Genomic DNA, 22,200 nt, shown 5'->3' with positions numbered 1-22,200 from the left:
CAAAACAACAGTTCAGGATGATTAAAATCAGTAGTACAAGTCACTAGCACTGCCAAATAGCAATTACTATGTGGAAAATGGTCACCATCTGAAAGCCACACCCTTATATCACATGGCTTTTTGAAGTCTTGAAGTAAAGCCCCTCTGAACAGTTTAAAATGCAGTAGGTGCCTCTTAGGCTTATAGACGTGGTTTGCAGCAAGAGGTGTTCAGGAGCCTTAAAGAACATTTTGCCATGGCTCTGTTCCAGCCTTCTACTCTGCACCACTATAGAAAAATCTAGCTAGTTTTACTAATATGTAGTAATATCTATGAGCCAGATAATGGTCACAGTTATGTCTAGTTTCCACTTCCACTGGTTCAACAATCCTTTTAATACAGCCAATCACCCATTTTACACTTAGAAAAGCAATGGTATTGTATACTTTCCTGAGAATTTTCATTCATACTCAATATGCCCTTACTTTAAAAATGAAGCTAAAAATCCAGCACAAGTTTTTTGCTTAGTGTTTGGGACTTTCTTCTCTTTTTTCAGTTTTTTCAGGAGAACTTATGCCCACACCTAATGTGTTGCATGTAAGGTTCTCCCAGAAAGATCTACAACATTCCATCACGATCCCAAATTTCCATAAACATTTTATTAGCTTAAGACTGTTTTTTCCCTGAAGTAAAATCATATGCATTTCACCACCTTCAAAATTGACTCCAGCTATATTTTACACTGTTTTAGAATCCAACTGTGTCCATTTAGTAACATGCATGTATGTTTTAGTATTAAAATCAAGCCTGACTATCACTAGAGGTTTAGGTCATCACAGCTATGTACTCCAAAGTGATACTATAGATTTCTGTGAGTACTGCAACTACAGTAAGGTGGAGTTTGGCAGTCATCTCGCTTTGGGAGCATTAAGCACACGGGTACATGTGTACTGCATGGAAACATCCTCTGAACAGATCCAACAAGTTTTATAGAGTCACTAACAAAAAGTCATACCGAATCATTAGCAATAGTGGTTTCCACCTCAATTCAGGTTTTGGTTTTTGATTATTTTTAGAGGGATCAAATTCTACAGGACACTTTTTTCCTCCTGCTTTTCTGTACCCTTTCTTTTCTGTTCTAATTAGATGTATCAAGTGTTCCTGCTAGGTCAGAGGAAACAGCAGCTTTACTTTGGCTTGTAAAGCCATGCTTCTAAATACTACAAGATGAAAAAATTGGAATTGGGAGATGGTTTTCTCTGAAAGCCTAGTTGTGTGGTCTCAAGAAAACATATCAGACAAAATACTACAAACTCCTCACACTGGACATGAATTTAACATACTTCACTAAAACGGAGAGGTGCTGAGATGTCTTAAGACATATTTTGCGATCTAAGGTGCCAAGATACAAAAAGTAGCAGAGTTTTGCCCAACAGCTATAGTGAGAAGAGTATGATCATTCATAAGAGGATTTAGAGGTGATCGAGATGCTTTGTACTGACAACCACAATCATGTAGCAAAGCAGGATAAATACTAGTGCAAGAAGATGCATGATATTCAGTGCAGAAGCTTCTTATGTAGGAAGTACTAAGAAAGGAAGAAATCCCATCCCAAAACATGGGAGGCAAGTCCTAGAGAAGACTACAAAAACCTGAACCTCAAGACAAGATAACCTATCTTCTCACAAAATAAGCTTTGGTCATAGGCCACTAGCATGTCTAAATTCTACAACAAAGCCATCACAATGTACCTGCGCTCATTTTTCTATTGTACCAAGTATGTTTAACAAGAACGGTTAAATGTAAGTATATATAAGTTTCATCATTACAGAACATCTAGTAACTCAGTTTTTAAATTAGATGCCTTATATTCTCAACAGCCACATATCAAACATATTTAACATGACTGAAGAGCCTGCTCTTCCCAATAAAATCTCAGTGCTGTCATTAATTGGCACTGTTAACTAACTTCTTGTTTGAGAAGAGCTATCACTTCTCTGTTTTTTGCTTGTTTAAACAAGTTTCAGTCATGAGATAAGAAACCTACTACTATATAATATATCAAAGAGTCTACATCAGCTTCAGTTCTCACCCCCTTCCTGTAACATTTATATAGCTGGCACTATCAAATGGTCATGCTAGGATCCAGTATTCATCCCAGCCAAAAAAGGTAGCGACAAATCAGAAATGCATCTGGTACAGACAGAAGCTTTTCTTAAGACAGACTTCAAATGACACGTATTTGAACAAGCTGCACAGACATCAGAAGTGCCCTACTGGATGACACACCATCAGTTGACCTAGCCTAATATTTTGCCTCCTTTTGCTGCTGTTGGCAGGCCCAGCCACTTTCCACAAACCTTTTCTGACATAGAACACCTGGGAATGTTGGAGGAACATGAGACAGTAAATCCCTGCTTAACCCTGTCAGTATCTATGTATGAACCTGTTGGCCGTTAGCTTGTCTAACCACTCCTGGAATCTGAGAATTATCTGTCTCTCTCACCTCCCAGGGCAACAAATACTAGAAGTTCACTACCCATGGCATGAAGTGCTGTGTTCCATAAACTTAAACTGATCTTCTAGATTGAGCATTCCCTTGTTCTTTTACTGCAGTGATGAATGACAGTCCAGCATTCAGTTTATTCACCATCTGTATCCTCAGTTTTCTGCGATCATGTGAACTTGACAAGTCTCCTTGTAACATATTTTATCCCTCTTTATGGAGATAGATATTTTCTGATCCCCATTTTTAACCTTATTCTCTTTTTCTATCCTATCCTCACCCAAACAATTGCCTGGAAGATCTTCTTACTTGCACCTATTCTGCAGGAAGAAGGCAAGAAAGTGAGGGATACAAAGGGAAGATCTTTCATTCTCCTCTGGCATATGCTTTCCATAGTTCTATGATAAACTGGAGCCCAGCTCTGTCCTGAAGATCTTACAAATACCATTTTGCACAAGTCAGTCCCATAAAGCTCAATCTCACCAATTAATAGACTTTAATGAAATGGATAACGTAAGTAGTGGTGTCCTTTTAAGTTTCACCTTCATGCTTGAAGGTCTTCAACTGTAGCTGGTTTATTCACCTCATTCTAAAAAGACTGGTAAGCTCACAGATAAAGCAAGGAAAGCAAAAAAGATTGGAAGTGCAAACGTGAGAGCTGCACAAAATATGTATCTGTGGACTTAAAATAATTTTACTTCCATTCAAGTGAAAAGCTTTTCTCCTTTGCCAGCACTGTCACCTTCAGCAAAGCTGGTGTGTTCACAGCACGCATACAGCATGAAACATCAAGTTTCACAGTCCGTGCTGTATGAGTGAACAATCAGTAACTCGCTGACACCGTTGACGCTTGCGTAGGCAATTTTAAAAAAACTTGAGCAGGGGATGCTACTCTCCCAGAAGTCCAGCAACAGCAAGTTTAGTCCAAAAACAATTGTTAAGAAATTAAGAACTACAGCTGAGTCTGCAAGTACATTAACAGATGAGAAAAAGCAGCAGAAAGGAGAGTCTAAAAACTAACGTTTATTTTAAGCATTTAGGAGTGAGCAGTATAGGACCTTCTGCAAAAGTGATATTTACATAACAGTTACTTTGATTTACAGTTTAACATAGTAGATTTTCTCCTCACAACATAACGTTTACACTTCACAATTTTTCGCTTCTGTTCTGGAATAGTAATCAAGTTTTTTTGGAAGGCCCCCTGTGAGTGATGGTAGAAATTTTACCTTTCTCTGCAGGTGGCTCTTTTTCCACAATAGGCTTACTTTCAGAGCAACGTTTTCTTCCCACTTCCAATACAGTCTCCTCACAATCCTTGAATTGGCTGCTTTCAATCACTTCCTTAGAGTTTTTTTCTGCGAGTTTTCTTTTTATGGTAGTTACAGTGTTGTCCTGTGTTAAAATAAGATCAATTACTTTGAAGTTTTACCAAGTGAGCACTTAAAAGCCTTAGTAATCCTTTAGATGCAAATATTTTTACAAATCTATCTGGGTAACCTGTATAGGGGTTGTCAGAAGAACAAGTCAGTTACAGATCAGTTACTCAAGCAAAAAGCAGGTACACCTTCAGACAGTAATAAGCACAATGTTTTGCACTGTACAGAAAGTAGAGCAAGAGACTAGGAAACTACAAAATGCAAAACAAGTTTACCACCTGAAGTATCCAGTGTCGAAAGAGCTGAGGAAATTCATGATTTGCTCAAAGGGCCAATGGTCAGCTCTACAAGTTCACCACTTTCTTGTCATGGTTGGTAGAGCTGGGAGTTTTAACCTCCTTCAGCAAAGCCACAGATCATTTTTATCATGACAGATCTGATGCAATTTGAAAGCCTAGTCAGTTCTGTCATATATACTTTAGACTATATATTTGACTAAGAATGAAGTTTCTTTACTCACAAGATGGCACATGTGGCAAGCCATGCTGGTTGCCAAGGACCAATCACTCATCTAAGTAATTCATTAAAAACAAATAATCTGTAGAACAGACTTGAGGTTTGTGGTCACGTTTTAAGTTTCATGCCACAGAGTCTCATAGAAACGCTGGACAGAGCTGGAGCCTTTCTCTTGGAAGGAGCAGTGATAGGAAGCAGTCATCACAACTGCCATCACCCTGAGCATTCCTGCTACTGAAAAGCTAAGGTGCTCGGAGGCAGAGAGGGAACAGAAGATTAAGTATGGTCAAAGCCTTAAGTTCACAGTGGAAGAGAAAAAGGGATCAGAGTGCTGCCTATGTTTAATTTAAAATGTTCTCAGAACTACGTTTCAGGTTACTGGGCATCAGGCTCAAAAAACCACCTAACTGCATGTTTTGATTTTTTTCTAACCTGTATACATGTAGCCAAGCCAGTCTTTTGGCATTCAGCAGCTAGCAGCAGACTAGCCAGCTGCAAGTTTTATTGAGCGCATCAAAAGCAGAGATACCCTGGCCATCCACTCTTAGTTCAAACTCTACTCAACACGTTCATATTATTGCTCTGCCTTAAAAAGTTCGTGTGCATGGTGGTAGTAGAGGGAACACACTGATTTTTGTTGGCAATTTACACAATCACTGTCCTTCTCACATTAACTTCTAACTTCAATTAAATTTGACCTTTTGCTGCAGCAAAACCTCCTTTCCTTCCTCTTCCATTCAGGCAAAAATAAAAAGACAGTGACATAATCCCTCTCCTCCCACTGCTAAAGTCCTCCCAGTTTGAGTGTTGGGGTTTTTTTTCTCATTAGAGTGGCTCTTCATAGTCTCATCGACAGTCCTCCAATAATAACTCCAGATCACTGCTTCCAAAAGTCCTATTTTCCACACACACCTCCACACACATTCTGCTGTAACTTCAGTTTCAATGCCAACTTCACCTGCTGCCATTTCAAGAAAGAAGCCATTACTTACAGAAAATTTCAGTTTTCCAAAATAGTCAAGTCCATTATAAGCACAGATTTAGATTTTTTTTGTAAACAGAAAATTAAGATGTCTCAGACTTACATAGTCTTTCACGGTTTTTTCTAAACGGGATATCAAATCTTGCAGTCTCATGGTAACATCATCTTTTTGCTCCACAATATCTATTAGTTCTTGAATCCTTTTATTCTGCGTATTCATTTGCTTAGAAAAGAAAGTAGTTCAGTCAATGTTAAATTCTTGAACTATAGGATGCATTTAGAAGCAAGATCAGTTAAGCTAAACTTGATATAAAAAAAGCTAGAAACGTACTACAACAGCATTTTAAGCTACCGAAATTTTGTATTAAAGCAAGTAATTCTGCACAAGTTTTTTTTTGAGAAAGTTACCTCAGTTGGTTCTTTAAGCTGCTCAGCAGACTCATCCGATTTAATCATCTGCATTTCAGAGTCTGTAACAGGAAAAGAACCCTGCATCAAATAACCAGCCATTACATATTTTACTCAGTAATCCATTTTTCCAGATCTCCTGGTCCTTTAGTAGCTTTTGAATAGACTCATTTTTTTTTGTGTTGGCTTCTACTTGCAGAACACATTTCAAAAGTTTAGGGTTTTTTGAATAGAATTGGGCCCTGCAACCCATATAAAATATAGATCACGTCAAGAGACTTCTGCTGAAATCATACTATGAGGTATTGCTACTTTTATCTATCAGTGTTCCACAGAATACCTGAAAACACTGCATCAGCAAAATGTAAAGTGCTGGGATCATAATATAACCATGAAATCACGAATAAATAATGTTGACGTGTTACCCCACAATTCAGAAGTCTTCAACTGACAGTTTTAAGTTTTGTCTTAAAAATGAAATAATCAAGGCCTGTGCAATTGTTCAACCTGAACATACACAAAACAATTATTATCACCTCTATACATATGATTTGGTTCCAAAATCCTGCTCAACTGGATTTTACAATGCTCAACTACTATTTTACAGTAGTCATTTCTTTTTTCTTTCACATCACACACACACAGAGCTCACCTTTGGTTTTCTGTGTCAACTCTTCTTCAATTTTGATTAGTTCATTGGTTTTCTTTGTCAGCTTTTCTTTGGTCTGAGTTAGTTCAGTGGTAGTTTTGCCCAGCTGTTTTGCAAGCCAACCTATAGCTTCCTGTGGGTCCTCCAGAGACACCACGTGTCTGTGTTTCTTCTGCCTGCTTTTTGATATCAATGACATCATTCTGCAGAGAATCAGTAATGCCCTCAAGATCAATGTAGGTGCCTGGCCCTATGCCATATTCTTCATTCTGAAAGATAATTTATATCCTTTTAGAAATAGAAATAATTACACAATATCCACTATTTCTACTGAAAATTTGGAAGACCATTATGTCCTCAAACATCTAAGTACAGTTAATTCTGACTTCAAAGCCATCTTGTGGGTTCATAGGCAATTGGATTGCCAGTTTCTGTCTACCTTCACACAGAAGTCTCCAGCATCAAGGAACAGATACTTTATTTTTAAAGCATTTAATGGCCCATCATCACATTCCCTTTTATATCACCACAAAAGCATCCCCTCCAAATTTAATATAAAAGCTAGCATTTTTACCCAATGAGAACACTGAATGAACACAGCAAGCAAACAGTTTTAAAATGAATACATCCAAAATTTTCAAATATCAGTAAAAGTTTGTAAGGTCAAATAAGTTTGTGGTAACTTATCAAATTAAGTTGTACTTAAAACATTGACTTTATATCTTTCCTCCTTGTTTTTTAAAAACAAAGGGTTCCAAACTCACAAGAACCAGCCTCAACTTAAGGGTTTAGTTATGCTTAAGTGTCTATACAATTGTCATTGCTTCAGTTGTAGCTACAATAACCTAAAGAGGAAAAAAGTCTCTGGGACCACTCCAGTACAGTCCATATATGGGGCCTAAGAATTCAGCTTCAAATACCTTAAATATGCACTTAATGCAACAGTTTATAGCACAGTTGCAGCTTTTCCCCCAGCTTCTTTGTACACAGTAATTTTCACTTTGTGTTGCAGAAATGCAGAAAACCCCAAAGATTCCTAAATGCATATCTGAGGCACAGCAACTACTCCTATTTAACATGATAAATATATCTTGCTGAGGATACAGTTACACAGCATGCAATTCCTTGAAACCATTCTTCTAATTCTTGAGACGTACCATCACCATAACAGGTAGTTAGTGAAAGGGATGTTATCAGGGGGATAAAAACACCAGAGGTCCAGCTTGTTCACTGCAAGGCTGATCCTTTAGTTTATTTTCTTCATCCATGTCTTCAAGATAACCATCTACAAGTTCCTTGAAGATTTCCAGGCGTGTGTCAGCATCTTCTTCAAGCCGTTCTCATTCGTAAGAAAGGCACTCACTATAGTAGGAAAAATAAGTCAGATAAAAGCTAGCTAGCATGAGCTGCTAAGAAGTTATTAGTACAGCTGCCTATAAACAAAGATGTTTTTTTCTTTATTTTGGCACAATAGAACAATACACAAAATGGTGTTCCTGCACCAAAACAGAAGTCTATTTCCTGCACACACACTCCCGAAGAATGAGGGGGAGACATATATACACAGATTATGGCTGACACCTAACTACAAGCATTGTTTCTAAGCTTCTTGAGCCAGAATACCCATTTGAAGTACCACTAAGACTGCAGTAACCAAAGAATGTGCAAGTGTCACTCTTTCTACAGACATCCTATCAAAGCTCTTCTGTTAGGGAAAGCTCTGCAGGAACACTGCTGACAGATTACACACACACCCCCCTCCATCCCCCCCAGAATCAAAGCCTTTCCTACACAGTATTTTTCCTGAACTCATAGTCCAAACAGAAACTGATCTATTAACAGAGGCAGTAAGTCTAGCAGAAGAGTGTGGTCTCTTATAGCCAAGAGACAGATTTAAGAAATAAGTGAATTTAATTTCATTTTTTTTTAATCATTAACTTTAAAAACCACTTAAAGCTAACTTACTTGAAATATATTTCCTGCTCAGCAAAATATCGGGCAAATTCCTGTGTCACCTCTTCACGAATTTGTAATTACAGCAGTAACTTATTCTTCTTTTCAGCAAGAAGTTTGCTCAACTCTTCTATGAGACTCAGCAGCATCTAGAATTACCATTGTTATTAAGTTTTTCATAAAGAAGTGGTTTCCCAGAAGTGAGATTTTTCTCATTCCTCAAACACTACAACACCACTTTACTCTTGCACCTGAAAAAAGCTCTTCCAGTTCTTTTATTAGCTTATTCATAAACAGGAAGATTTATGAGTAGATCAAAATATCTCTTTGGTACTAACACAGCAATTTTTAAGTTTGCACAGAGCAGACATTTGTAAAGAACATCCATTTTATTACAAGAATTGTTGAAGTTGTCTTAAACAGGCTTAAGCTCCACAGAAACTGGATCTTGTTTTCCAGATGCTCATTTTTGGGGCAATATTAATGAAACCTCCATAAAACAGTTTCTAGTCCTCTGTTCCCTCCTCATCTTCCCTAGAAGTGACTAAATTTGCTTAAGGAACAGTTTTCAGCGTTTTCTTGTGCATAGAATACAGAGGAACAGTCTTGTATTGCTAAAAGCAGGTAATATTTGCTGTGCATTGACAGGAGGAGGAGAGAAAGCCAAATCTGCAATTCTTACTGCTTAGTCTATATTCAGACACATTATACAGTTTTCCCACAACAGGCACCACAGGATGAGTAATCCCACTTTTAGTTCTTAATGCTGGATTTAGATAGAATAAGGGTGATCAGAAGAAAAAAAAAAAAAAAAAAAAAAAAAGTGAGAGATTGGGAAAACCAGAATAATACCTTGCTTCAAGACTCCATGCTACGCTAATTCTTAACATAGCCCTGGCACATACCATACCCTCTTTTTTTCCCAATAAGAACTGTATTTTCTACAGATTTCTGCACTGCTTCTTCTCTTGACATATGCTGTTCCTCCCTGTCATTGTCATCTTCGATCACATCTTCGAAGCTCCTGTCCCATGGGGCAGTAACTCTTTTCCTTGAGATTGGCATTTTAGTGTGACTGAGTAGTGATGATGTTACTGATTTCTGGCCAAACAACTGATCTTGGACAAGAACAGATGTGTCCACTAAAACCTACTCAGAAAACAAAGAATAAAGTCTTCAGTATTTTTTAATCCTCTACTGGCACTTCCAAAATACACCTCTTGCACTTCCCTATAGGTCTCCTGAGCACAGTACTCCCCCAGCCTATCCTCTGCTCAGAGTCACTGCTCAGACCAGTTTCCAGCTAGAGTACAAAGGAGGCACTTTAGAGTCTAACCCTTCTTTGGATTGCAGGAACACCAAGTTTCACTAGCTTGACAACCTACAAGAGGGCTGCCACCTCACACACCAACAGATTTCTGTATTTCCTATACTTTGAGTTTCTAGTTGCATTACATGAATGCCATCCCACAAATTCTGTTTCTTGAGCAGTTCTATCACCCTTACAGTCTGCTCCTTTCAGTGTTGTACTTAACCTGCTTAGATGAGCCCACATTCTAAAGGCCTGGATCTCTTGTCCTTTGAACATATCTAACTGTCAACAGAAGTTTTCCATGGCTTCCATTAAGGCTGCAGCACTGATCCCCAATACTTTTGTCTTCCAACTCTGCCAGGGTTATATCACTGCACTTACTCCTACTCATTCTGCTTAACCTCCACCTTCCCACTGAAGCTCCTAAGGACATAAAGATGACTTTCAAATTCTGTTTGGTGCTCAACCTATATACCTCAGGTGAGCAATATTCCAAATTAAGATAGCAGTAGTATATGGGGCAGCTAGACTTGCTCCTAGGTGAGAGCATGTTATGACTACAGAAGAAAAATTCACCCAGATCTCAGGGAATTTCTTCCAAATATAACAAGTGTCTTGTCAGGCTGGATATTTTATGGGAATTATGGATTTTTAATAGGACATGTTCCCACTTCCACAAAAAAAGAAATGTATGTCCCAACAAAGCCTTTTTAAAAGCTTTACAAGGAAATAAAGCCTGACTAGGAGCAATCAGAAAATATGATTGCAACATGAGACAGAAAAATCCAGTAACTAAATTCGTATTCTTAGAAGTGAGGGAACCTGCTCTTTAAAGGCGAATCAGAGGTATCAGAAATCAGATCAAGATAAACTGCAACACACTTACTTTTTGTGCAGTGGCCAAGACCTTTAACACATTGAGTGTGTTATCATATGCTGAAGCACACTGGCTTATGTTTACCATCATGTATACCTTCCTCTTTCCACTGAAGAATCCTTGAAGGAAATGAGTTAACTTCCTTCCCCGAAAGGGTATGTGCTGCTGCAACCTTTAAAGACAAAAGAACAGATGACCAGATGCTTAATAATGTCCAGCCAGTGTAAGAGCTATCCAGCATGAAGACTTAAAAATATTTATTAAAGCAGTAGTCTTTAAATCATTTAAAAATGTTTTGGACTAGATGCAGCTGCTTGTAGAGAGACTGTGTGCTGTTGGGACTGTGGCTTTAGCCATCATCTCAGGCAGGCTACAACAATACAATCGGGGGAGCACCTAAACCAAGGGAGTGTTCGACCTTTAGCCTTGGGCAGGTCACACAGCCTCCTGCTACACCAAACCATACCCCAACCTCTCTCTTCCTTTCACCGTTAACGAAGAGAACATGTCTAGTTCTAGGCATGCAGTATCCAACATCATCAGAGATCTCTCTCACTCAGTATCCAGCCTCTGAGAACAGACAATAGCAAGTGCCTAGGCAAGAAAATGAGCATACACCAAACACATGGAGATACTTTTCAGAACTTTCTTCCTAATCTCCCAGCAGTTTGGCACTTGAATTTAATAGCTGGGGATGTAGTTTTTGATGCTTATAGGAAATTTTATGAGAATTCCTAAAACATGACTGAACGCACACTTGCCACCAAATAAGTTGGCTGCATTTTGGACACATAACAGCTATTCAGTTATATGAACAGTGCTACAGAACTCAGGAAGACAGTGACACTCCTACCAGAGTACACAGACAGCTCATAAGTAGCTTTGCTGCAGGACTGACAGTCCAAAATAATTTTAAGAAATTTACTGCTTCCTATTCAACTTGCAAGGGGTAGGTATTAACACTTTAAGAGATCATGCTTCAGAACATTTCTTCTACATTGTTAAAATCCCAAGTTATTAGGATCAGAAAAAGACATTCTGAATACATTAACAGCCCTCTAGGCAGCTGCTAGTTTTAATGCATCCTTCCTATCTGGAAAGAACAGGAAAATAAGACAGACTGTAACATCACAAAACATAATCAGGAACACACACTAGCAAAGCTCTTTCAGCTTAAGGTGTTACAGACTTTGAACAGGCTGTCAGGAACAGTGTGACAGGGTAAGTGAATTTGGCAAAGCACATCAATCAGTAGACTGAGTTTATTTAACTTCTGGGACAGAAATAGATCTGCAAATGAGAACATGTGGAGAAAGCAGTTCCTAGACAGTTATATCCAGCTGTGACTAGGTATCATACTGGTTTTTAGACAACTAACTTCTTGTATTATTTCACTCTTATTTAGATCCCCAAGCTAGGGCATAAATAGTAGGAAGGCTTTCTTTTGTCTGCATATAGTTAGCTGGATCAGGAGGAGAGTGTTAAAAGTTACGTCAGTATTTATTAAAGCCAGACAATTTTTGTCAAATGGTGCACAGTTATGATAGCACAGCAATATTCTGCTGATGAAAAAATGTTACACTAGAAGTACGTAGACAGCTGAGTTAGTTCATAAGGAGTAATAAAAGGCTAAAAATTTGACTCTTACTATGACACTAGTGAAAAGGGGATTTTAAACTTATTCCAAAGTTTGTTTCTTTGATAAACCAAGCTCAGAGGAGTAAAGTTAAATTGCTAAAATATATGATAGCATGCTTAAAGGAGATTAGACCTGATGATTTAAAGAGCAAAACAAGGCAAGTTTAAGATAACTTTGGTAGATCGACAATTCTATACATTGTTTCTGCCAAAATCTTAGTGTTAGCATTGCATATTTTAAACAATAGCTTTTAAACATTGGAGGCAGTACCTAAAAGCCACAACCAGTTTGCAATTTGTAAAAGAACTTACTTTGACTGTTGACAATTCTTGAGTGTGTTAACACACTTGCCCAGCATCAGAAGAGAGGTGTTTATATTTCCACTCTCTTTCAATCTATGACCTTCACTGTGGGTCTTGGCATATCTTTCTGAACCAGCAAGATCACACAGTGACAGTCTGAAGGCAGATAAGGAGAATTCCCTTTATTTACCTTAGAACATGCACAAATTATTCACTTTTAAAAACGATCACTTTTTTTAGAGGAAGAATTTCTTGATCTTAATCTGCACAAACACTTCCATCCTCTTCAATGTTGTTTTCTCAATCAAATTTTACATTACTTCCTGACAAACCTTTTCCCAACACACCTCCTATTTCCCCCCCCCCCCGCCATCTCTTCCTTCTGAGGACTCAGAGGAGTTCAGGTGTACAGCAGGCTAACAGAACCTTGTGCTGCACAGAGGGGACAAGGCACAGAACAGCGCTGCAGCCTGATGGCTGGAGGTAGAGGGCCAAGAACTGTGTGATGGTAGGAAGTGGGGAAACCACCACACACGCATGAGTTTCTATCAGGAAGCACTGGGTGTATAGTGCAGTACCAGTACACCAACACAGACCATAACTGACAGTTCCCAGTACCAGCACACCAACACAGACCATAACTGACAGTTCCCAGTACCAGCACACCAACACAGACCATAACTGACAATTTCATCACAAAAAAGAGAGGGTCTCTGCTCTGAACTTACTCATTGACTCAGGTCACTCGCGGTGCTCCCGAATCTTCAGTTTTCAGTATCTTAACTGTGAATATGCTGTGACTAAAAGGAAAAGTTTAAATCAGCAGAGAAGTGATAAAGTAGACAAATACATTCAAAATATTTTTAACCTCCACAACATCTGTTCAAAACTGTTGAATCTGTCAACTTCTCTAAGCATATACTCTATCAGATACAAACTTTTAAAGAGATGCTTATGTAGCCTTTATTTTGCTTTTTCCTCAGACATTTAGATGGAATAAAGCTAAGTGCTTCTGCTTGAAGGAGAGTATTTGATAAAACTGTTAGCTTTTGAACATGTTCATCTTACTGAAGGATTGAATCCTTTTGACTAAAAGCACTGGGTCACATAGTGCTAAAGGATGTCAAACCTAGATATCTAGACCCTGTTAAAACCTCTTCCCCTCCTAAAAGCCACAATCCATATTTTAGCTCCCCCCTCCTCCCAGACACCATCCTATGCCCAATGTTATTCAAAAAGTTTCTCACCTTCTGCTGGAGCAAGTATTTAGTTTCTTGCTCGCGATACTCTGGTGTTTCAACCCCAGTTTTAGAAGTCTAAAAGCTTCTTTAGAATCAGAAATCTGAACCCACTGCAGATCTTTAGGAAGAACAAACATGGTAATCTTGTAAATATTATCAAAAAGAAAGAAGGGATTAAGGGATAACATACGCACACCAAGAACGTTTACTTGAGACATAAAAACATTTTACTAAGCATGCTTCAGACAGAAATTATATGACGACAAAATCAAGATTCTTCCTTCCATGGGAAAGGAAGGGCACATATATCTCATCATTTCATCCTATTAGCACACAGAAATATGCTCCATCCAAATTAAGTGAGCAACCTTAGCCCGCGCTCTGAAAAGCCAAAGCACAGGGTCTAATATGAGCATGAACGCCCTATGTTCATACTCATCAAGGCAGAATTCTACCTGGACAGCTTCTCTGGTTTAGCCTAGGATCTTGAGGGCAGGGGGGGAAATCACCTAGACATCTTTCAGGGCCATCAAGTTAAAAAAAAAAAAAAAATCAGTGAAGAATTCTGTCTGCAGTATGATGACTGTATGTCATCTTGGTATGGGCTCGAGTAAATACCTACAACGCTACTAATGGAACTTATAATATGAACATTATGGCCTCTGTTAAACTAGAGGTCACCAAAATTGTACTAGCAAAAATACCAGCTGTGACCAAGAAAAATAAGAAAATCAGTAGCTGGTTTTCCTCAGTAACATCAGGAACAGCCTTATACTTCCAAATGTTATAAAAAGAGATTATGCTGAAGCATAGCTCAAAGCAGACTATTTCCTACTTCACACATCTTCTAGTCTTTGAAGAAATGAAGGAGTTGGGTTTATCATCTGATTCAGCTTTCTGAATCTATAGTTTGGCATATGAAAGATAAAAGTAGCAGGCCAAATACCTACAAAAAAGCCTTTAATCTAGAATTGGGGTCTTGATTGTTCAAAGAACCCATAACAACTCAAACAGGATTTGAAAGCTGTTTTTCCCATGGCCAGAAACAAACACTGAACTGTTAGAGTTCTGCTAACTCCTCGCCTCGCCCAACCCACAACAAATTACATCACACGCTTGATTAGAGTACTGTAAAATGTAATTTGCAGTCAGACTGAACTTTCTCACATATTCTCTGAAGTGTATCTCTACAGAAAATACTAAAAAATAGAACTGTTGAGCCAATTATAACTATAGGTAAGAATTTGGAGTCTTTTAAGAAAATGGAAAAAACCAAAACACTAAAAAATTTGTCAATTGTTCTCAATATTTCTCCCATTTCAGAGGAATATCAAGGCAGTGGAGTGCACGCAGGCTTTTAAGAGTTACAGTTAAGAATAGAGAGAAAACACTATTAAAGGCACAGATACTTCTGTGTATGCAGGTTGTTGCCTTTCATGCTCAAGGCAGACATTTCTAGTGCCACAGTGAATACAGTTAGAAGTTTTCTAACCTAGAAAGAAACATTATTACAGGAAGACTGACTTTTCAAATTACACGTTTGGCAGTTTGCAATGTATTCTAATCACCTTTTACATAAGAACATCCCTTGATGTCTTGAGCAAGGCGTAGTGTTTTTCTTTTCTTGTCAGTTGATACAGGAATCAATAGATCATAAAAACATTCATTGCAAATCTCACAGAATGAAACCCAAAGAGAAAACGTCATGTGATTTTTCGCAGTTGTGCTAGATTGTTCTGAGCCTTTTAAGAGTTCTTCCAAACCTGCCAAGTACAAAATATTACACGTCATTATAGACCTTGTAAAATGAACTTCATTCAAAAAATTAATAAGAAAAAACTGGTATTACAGCAGCCTTCTAAAAAGCACTTACCCCAGACAAAAATCCCTTGGAATTTTTCTCCCCTTTCTTAAATATCTGGAAGTCACATGCGTACCCTATATATTTGCCAGACATCTAATCTACCACTTCCTTTCCCACTTACAAATTCTATCAAAAACATGCAGCTTTGTTAGAATTATTCAAGTCTCTTCAATGTCTTCAGAAGATAGAGAATCAAACCGACAAGTACATGACATTCCAACATTTTAAAGCAAACCTAGTATTTAGGTAGTTTTTAAATGCCAGAATTAGGTTTATCTGATTACATACAGGGTCAGGATACCACTAGAGACCATAGCATAAGTAGTACTACTTTTCCTTGCCATAGCCTCATCTCATTTAATCCCTGTTCAGGTATACTTCTAACCATTTTATCCTTGTGTTTTCTGGCCAGATAACTTACTCACTATCCAATTCACTGGCATATAAAAATGTCAAGTAGCCATTTTATTATTAACATAGGCCAGAAGTCAGTTGTTGAACTTAAGAAAGCTTCTTTGCCTGCTTTAATTGCAATTCTTTAATATAAAACATACCCTTATAACCAACTGGTGCTCTGCTGTTAGTGCTCTCTCAATGGTCTACCTGCAAAAGAGAACAGAGACTTTAAGACACATCTCTGGCAGGACATCACCAGTTACTTGTGTAACAGCTCCACTGGACAGTAACACAGTGTCGTTGCAATATGCCAGTACAAAGATCCTGACTACACATCATGTCTAGTTCAATGCACCTGCACATTCCTATTGAAAGGATTGTTCTTACCTTAACACTTGTTCCTGACACCCCCCTCACCTCAGGCCCTATCACAGTAGAGAGCATTTCAGCTCGCTGAGCCAGAGGAAAACTCACCACAGAAAAATAGAGGGGTGGGACCCCGCAGAGAAGCAGGGTGATTTAACAGGATGATTTGCAGAAGTCCAGTTGTAGTTTACACATTATTTTTAACCTGGTGAATCTAGACAGTCTGGAAATTTTTATTATTGGTATTTTGCTAATTCAGAATTTCATATCTTACAGCTTCCTAGGTCAACTCTCAGAAACAGAGGTAAACATAGAACACTTGTTCACTTAAGAAACTGAGCAACTTACAGCCTGTATCATGTAGTAGTATCACAGTTGAAATAAAGCCTAGGTTTTAGAAAGAGAAGGAAAACTTCCTTCTGCTGAATCTTTAAAAAAAAAGAAAAAAAAGAAAGGTAAAACAAATCCCTACAGATAGAGGTTAATACACATACACTCCATTCCCACTCTTAGTTTTGGTTGTTTGGTTTTTTTAGGCAGAGAACTGCAAAGAAGTGCGACCTGTCTACCAAAACCAGTATGCTTAAGAGAAGAAACATGGATTAAAAAACAGGTGTGATTTGGGTTGGGTTTTTTTAATGTTTTGTCAAGAGCATACGGCATATAAAGCTGGGATTCCATAAAGCGGTTCCTGAAATAGTTAAATACGTATGTAATCAAAACTTTCAGGTTTAAGCTTTACACACATAAAACACCCACCCAAACCTCTCTCTGTTGAAGTAGGTGTAAACTTTGAAAACTGTTGTTACAAGAACAATACTTCAGCTTATAAATTTAGTGGCAAAACTACAGGGGACACATACATGATCGTTTTTTCTGAAGCCCTTAAAGACTGCTAGACCTAGATAGAACATATGCCTGTGCTTTTGAAGTGAACTCTTGAAGAATTCTGCTGCCTCCTGCCTTCCACACTGGAGAATTCTAGTTAACTAACTCAGATAACAATCAAGGTAACAGATATATTCCATCCCACAACAGTCACAACACTGTATTATAACCTAGCATACCACTAGGGAGATGCTTAATTCTTTTCACTAAACATAAAAAATGCACTGCAATCCATTTCTAGTTCCAATTCCCAGCATATGCTCAGTTTTCTTACATTCTTGCATTCATTTCAGAATTAAAGACACCAGGAAGAAGGTACGCTTATACAAAATACAATCCCCGTAACTCTAATTGGACTAAACAGCTTTAGAATTCCAGGCACTGAAGTGTATTTCTGGACTACTCAACAGTGATCTGTTTAAGAATAAAGTCCAGCAGAAACCTGTTTGAATCCAAATCTTTAGAAGTCCAACAGCTTTATAGCTCTGCTGTTCCAAAAAAACCTCTTCCTTCCTTTGAGGTTATTTGCACAGACTGGAAGAGGGGAACAACCCCAAAAATCATTCATTTCTGTCAAGTATCCTGAAAGAGAGTAAATTGTTTAAAGGAGCAGACCTACTAGCATCCCCACAGATGGTGAGACTATTTGCATTCCATCCATATTAAGCACCAGTAACCCCAGAGGATAAATTATCAGATGCCCAAGCTATAGAAAAAAGCTCAGTGTTTACATTCTATCAAGTATTCAGCCACAAGGCAGAAATCCACAGAACAGGGTTCACCAGCAATATTGCTCACTTTGCTGCTAATCTGAAGAGCTACCTGACAGCAAAGACACATCCATACTTAAATACAGAGAGTTGCTTCCCACTGAAAAATGAAGAGCACTGAGCTCTCTAAAGATGCATGTACTCATCAGTACAGAAAGAAGTGCTCCTCTACCTCTTTTGTTCGGCAAAGTATTGAATTTTTAATAGCGGTTTCTTCTCTCACTTGGTCTCTAGTCAGCCTTATATAATCTCCACACCGATGGGGTTTGAAGTCCATTGCTGTGTATAGCTTCCCTTGAATACTTTTAAACAACAGATCCAGAGTCCTTGGCAGAATATCGACGTCATCCTCTGTCCCTGAAAGCAACATACCAAAGAAAGACCTTAATTATTACTGTGAACAAGGTATACAAATAAACAAAGACAGAAAGATAAGAAATTCTAATCTCAAGGCATACATGAGGAATTTGGAGGCCACTTACAGCACGAAGCAGTGGGTTTCTGTATTCTCCAGGTAACAGAAATGTCATTAGAGTGTTTCGAAAGGTATTTGGCTTTCAGCAACAGCTCATGCTCTACCCCTTAGACAGTGAGGAGCAGAAACAGGTGGGGTGTTCTGCATAAACATAGCCTTAATGAAAAAAACAAAACCAAACCAACCACAACCAACACACATTCAACAGAGATTTGCAGTTTTCCAGTTGCATTTCTTAGGCTGCCTTCACTCTCTCTCTCTCTCAAGGAAGTAATTTGGAAATACAACTGATGACTCCCCTCTCAGCTGCAGTCCTGGACTAATTCCACAGACCCTACCAAAAAAGTTCTAGAAGCCTTGTGAAGACTCACTCCTTTCCCTGTCCCAGACCCTTTCCTACCAAAGCATCCTACTTTTGCACCTGAAAGGCAAAAAGGAGTCAAATAAAAGCCTCAGTGCACACTTGATCTTTCTGAATCCAAATGCAAGTTTAAAAAGGGTTCACTTAACTTTGATTTCTAAACCAGAGAGGAGAGGGAATAGGGCAGAATGGAAGAGAAACAACGATCCTGTCTCAGACTGACAGCATTATCTTCCAGCCTCTGATAACTCCTACTGCTCCTGAGACAGACGGGCTTTCAGCAGTTACAGCGCTAGCTGCGCTGCCCAAGTCAGAACCTCTGTAAAACGTAGTTGCACTCAAACACTGAGCTAGGAACCGAATAACATATTAAGTTAAAGTACTGCTGGATTACATTTGTTTCTCCTCATCTACTCATAATTTTTTGTTTATTGTAACGCCACTTGTAATTCAACCTCACATGAACAAAGTAACAGTCACTGGCAAACAATGAACAGCCCTAAAAAACTGTTGCATCCTCCACTGAAGTCCCTTGCCATTGACTGAACACAGACTGCCATGTAATGCCAGAAAGGAAAGGCTGTATTGGCAATACTGGGAATAACAGAAGAGGAGATCACGGCACCCCGTAGGCAACACTCTGCCCTGACAGTTCTTATCACAAGTCAATAGTTAAGTCCTAGAAAAATAGAATACCATGAAAAAGTCTCCAGAGTCTGAAAAGACACGAATGAAAAATTCTTGAAAACCCACACAATATAGCCCGAACTAGTCAAGCGTGGGGGACTCTACTTTAGGAATTTTGGGTTTTGTTACTTACCTATTCTTTATTAGGCCAGAGCATCCCATTATTGCCCCAGATTAATGATAACTGAAAATACTGGCAGTAGTCTTTAGTTATAATCTACCTAACAGAAGATCACTTAGAAGACAATGTCACTTCAATAAAGATCAACTTCATATGGCACAAGACTCATTGTCCTTCTACTACTTCTGTGTATAAAATAAGCATTATAGCCTCTAGAACTGCCATTCCGTTATAGGAGAAATTGTTTCCACGTATATCAAATCACCTTATTTGTTAAAATGCTTTGAAAAATAATTAAAGAGTGACATCTTCTGACCAGAAAGGATATTGAGCTTTAACAGTACAGACCAGTACATCAGGAGACAAGGTCTCCTAGGATATTATTGATAAACTCAGAAACTTGAGACAAGGCAGAAGTACTTGGAAGTACTCAAATATGTTTCGAATTATTTATGCTCTGCCTGTAATAACTGAAACAGACACAAATACTATTCCTTATCTGAAGACAATGCATATAAGATGTGTATGACCTTTACAATAATGATAAAAAAATAACAAAATATTAGTCTGAACTTACACACTTTTCACATTCTGATATATAGAACACATTTTCTTAACTCCCCCCTCCTCCCTCTAGATACTTGGAGGAAAAAAAGAAGTCACACACACCTGGTTGAAATTATTACAGCCTTACAAAGCAATACACTGTATGTAAACTCTGGCAGTGACTGTCAGTTGGCAGTTTAGTGATACTTGTTATGGAAGGAGACTTTCAAAGGTTATTTATTATTATTCAAGAGAAGCCAACGTATAGGGCCTACAATTTAAATAAAGGAAAGAGTTACAATATTTCTGCTAGAAGTAACCCTCTCAAAAAAAACCCAAAAAAACAAAAAAAGGAACTTCATTCAAGGAGAACGCATTTCTACTTATACCTTGGGATGTGTAGGTTTTCCCAGTATTTCTAACGCCATACGTAAAAATAAGATGATTATATCCATCCAGCAAATCTTGCACTGGTTGCTTCATGGTACTTTCAAAGAATTCTTCTTGAGTTGTTTCAGGTCCAAACACCTGAGCATTACCAAGCAACATCTTTATTTTGTTTCAGCAATCACTAGAGACTTTTAAAGAATCCTTCAAATTCTGTATGTTTATAATCTTAAAGACTATTGACAGTTTAAAAATCTAGTTTGCTTGCTATTAAATAATGTAAGTTAAACAATTTTTCCAGGAAAAAATTAAAAACTTTTAAAGGCAATTCATTTACTCGTGAAAAAGCGAACTTACTCGTGAAAAAGTGAACTTCTGCATCATCTTTTCAGCAGTTTTTTCACTTAGCTGGCTCGAAGAATTTTTGGGAAGCTTCAGTACGATGCTTATTGAATCCTCAAGTGAAACACAGTTCTATTAAAAGGAAGCAGAAACAATGCAGGCATGAAAAGAGTATGAAAAGCTCAGTGGAAAAAAAACCCAAAACCCAACAAAAACCCCAAGCATACGTTTAAGGTATTTTTAAACTCTATAAATGTCACACCTGCAATTCATTTTCTCTTTCCGATGATGTAAATGGCCTAATACGCAGGCAAATTGTATGTGTTCCTTAGGCTCCAAACTGCTCCCCTTAAATTAAAAAAAAAAGAAAATAAGGAAGTTAGAAATTTGACTAGATTCTTTATTGGATAGCTAGCATGTTAAGGCAGTTTTATTTTCACCAGGCTATTCTGAACAGATTTATTTGATGACGAGGGAAGCAAAAGTAATTCACTACATCAGTTTTCACAAGTGCTTAGGCCCCTGCAGACGTTCGCTGTGACAACTTAAGAGTTCATAATATGTATATAATATGTATATAGCATGTAATATAGCATGTATATATATATACACACACACACACATATATACAACATTAAGGCAATTAGAGATCAAGAATGAAACCCACAAAAACATTCTATGATTAAGCTGCTCCAAGCTGGCAATTAGCCTCATTCACAGAAGACTGATGCACCCAGTGAAGTATCAATGCAGTGCCACACAACTTAGTCTAATCCTACGTATCTCCTCCAGATTAAAAACACACTAAAGACGCTTTTCATCTTCTCTGTAAAATTCTGATTATTCTTACTGATAAAAAGACTAAGCTTATTAAAAAATATCCAAACAATGCAAACATTAAAGCCTTCTTACCTGGCTTGTGTTTGAGCTTGAAGAAACCAAAGAGAGATCTGTTTTAAAATCTTCTACGCTTCCTGGTGCAGGTCTTTGAAACGGCTCAACACCAGCAATATAGGATGGTCTGAAAAAGTCCTCCTTATCCAAATTCTGTTCCATCCTGTGAGATAAAATAAAACCCTTTTTTTGCTTTCTGATCACATAACATAAAGCTTCTGAAGTCTCTTATATAAGACAAGTCAATTTCAAACTGATAGCTGCAGTTTCTTTAAGGAGAAAGCTTTCTTTATCCTGTTCAAAATTTACATAGCAAGTTTCTGATAGCTGGGGAGGGGGTCTGCAGTGGGGTTCACATCATGA

At 38.1% G+C, this 22,200-nt stretch overlaps 1 pseudogene; it reads right to left on the bottom strand.

Annotated features, from left to right (window-relative positions):
* Positions 1 to 21,999, bottom strand: part of LOC141918808 (kinesin-like protein KIF20B) — a 38,609-nt pseudogene extending 16,610 nt beyond the window's left edge.
* Positions 22,000 to 22,200: the final 201 nt, after the last annotated feature.

The sequence above is a fragment of the Strix aluco genome, chromosome Z, assembly GCF_031877795.1.
Source record: "Strix aluco isolate bStrAlu1 chromosome Z, bStrAlu1.hap1, whole genome shotgun sequence".
Taxonomy (NCBI): Eukaryota; Metazoa; Chordata; class Aves; order Strigiformes; family Strigidae; genus Strix; species Strix aluco.
Note: the sequence above shows the minus strand (reverse complement) of the source record. Positions and strands in the feature narration are given on the sequence as shown.